Consider the following 2496-nt stretch of genomic DNA (forward strand, 5'->3'; position numbering starts at 1 on the left):
CAGCATCATAGGAGCAGAAAGGCTGACGTTTCGGGCCTAGACCCTTCATCAAACGTCAGCCTTTCTGCTCCTATGATGCTGTTTAGCCTGCTGTGTTCATCCAGCTCTGCACCTTGTTGTCTCGAGTTCTAAAGGGACTTGGTAAAACTCTTTTTTCAGTAACTCATTGCCAAGCTGCACTCACCATGTGGTTATGAGTCACCACCCTACTCTGGTCAGAGTGCAACTTGAATACTCATGTCCAATTCTGGTTGCCAAGGAACAAGAGATATGCGGCAGAGGGATTGCGCTGAGCCTGTAGCCTAGTGTTTGATGGATCAAAACCATCCTCTGAAATTTGTGTTTAAACCCTATAGAATGGTGTAGCAATATTGTCACTGGAGACCCAAGTGATGTTCTAGGTCAACACTGTGTGGAGCTGGAGGAACACAGCAGGTCAGGCAGCAGCAGAGGAGCAGGAAAGTTGAGTTCTGGTCCAGGGCTTTGGTGGTGCAGTGGTATTGTTCATACCTCTGATCCCGGAGTTCAATGTTCAACATGCACCTGCCCAGAAATTTGACATAACACACCTGAACATTAATTTAAGGAACATTGAAAATGTAATTCCATTGTGGGAAAAAGCTCTGAGCCTGATGATCCCTTGTATCAGAGGTTTGACTGCATTGGCACAGCTCAGAAAATCCTGTGAATTTAGGTTATAAAAGATTATGTCATCAAGGGTAGAATTAGTTTAGGGGTAAGGGATTCTTTCTGTGATAATGTGACTGTTAAAGGAAGGAAAACTGATGCTCAAAATTAGAAATATGTCCAGTCTATCTCAAGCTCTCTTCCTGACCAACTCACACCAGCCCAGGCAATAACCTGGTAAATTACCTTAATGAATTTCAGGCCCATTATGATGTTGAACTGTTACCACCGCCTCTGTCTCCGAATCCTGCCCTCGTTCCACTGACCCCTCACCCGCTTCCGATATTCAACTTCTACTTGGACCCCTTCCCATGGCTTCTCACCTGCCCTCGATCTCTTCATTGCCAACATGACATTAGCCTTCTCAATTTCTCTGCTCCTGTCACCCACTCTAACCGGTCCCCTTCTGAAATTGCTGTACTTTGTGCTCGTAGGTCCAACCCTAACTTTGTTATCAAACCGGCCGACAAAGGTGGTGCTGTTGTGGTCTGGGGCACTGATCCTATACCTTGCAGAGGCTCAATGCCAACTCTCAGACACTTCTTCCGACTGACCCTGGACCATGACCCCACATCCGAACTTGAAGCCATTGTTGTCAGGACTGTTACTGACCTCATTGCCTCTGGGGATCTTCCCCCCCACTGCCTCCAACCTTCCAACCCTGGACAGCCCGCTTCTACTTCCTTCCCAAAATCCACAAACCAGACAGCTCCAGTAGACCCATCATATCAGCCTGTTCCTGCCCCATTGAGCTCATTTTCTCCTACATTGACTCCATCCTGTCTCCGCTTGTCCAAACCCTACCCACCCACGTCTGCCATTCCTTTGATGCCCTTCACCATGTTGACAATTTCCAGTTCCCTGGCCCTAACAGCCTCCTGTTCACCATGGATGTCCAATCTCTCTATACCTCCATTCCCCACCAGGATGATCTGAGAGCTCTCGGCCTCTTCCTCAACCGGAGGCCAGAACAATCCCCATACACCACCACTTGCCTTTGCCTGGCTGAAGTTGTTCTGTAACTGAACAATTTCTCCTTTAATTCATCTCACTTCTGCTAAGTCAAAGGAGTAACAATGGGCACCCGCATGGGTTCCAGTTATGCCTGCCTCTTTATGGGGATGTGGAACAATCCTTGTTCCAGTCTTATACTGGCCCCCTCCTAAAACTCTTTCTTCGGTACGTCAATGACTGCTTCGGGGCCGCTTCTTGCCCCGACCTTGAAAATTTGTTCATTTTGCCTCCAATTTCCATCCCTCTATAATTTTCACATTGTCCATTTCCGACACTTCCCTTCCTTTCATTGACCTCTCTGTCTCCATTTCAGGGAATAAACTGTCCACTGCCATCCACTACAATGCCACTGACTCCTGCAGTTACCTTCACTGCAACTCATCACACCCCACGTCCTGCAAGGATTCTGTCCCATTCTCCCAGTTCCTTCGTCTATGTTGTATTTGTTCAGATGATGCCACCTTCTAAAACAGCGCTGCTGACATGGCTTTTTCCTTCTATGACTGTGGTTTCCCACCCACTGTGGTCGACAGTGTCCTCAACCACATCTAACCTATCTGCGCTTGCACCTTCCCATCACCCAATACAGTGTGATCGGGTCCCCCGTGTCCACATTTTTCATCCCTCCACAGTCAAAGGATCATTCTCAACCATTTCAGACAACTCCAAAAGAATGCCACCACCAAACACATCTTCCCCTCACTCCCCCATCTGCATTTTGCAGGTATCATTCCCTCCGGGACACCCTAGTCCATTCTGCAACCACCAACACCACCCCCCTTCACTACAGCACCT

This window comes from Rhincodon typus, chromosome 5, assembly GCF_021869965.1.
Source record: "Rhincodon typus isolate 14 chromosome 5, sRhiTyp1.1, whole genome shotgun sequence".
Lineage (NCBI taxonomy): Eukaryota > Metazoa > Chordata > Chondrichthyes > Orectolobiformes > Rhincodontidae > Rhincodon > Rhincodon typus.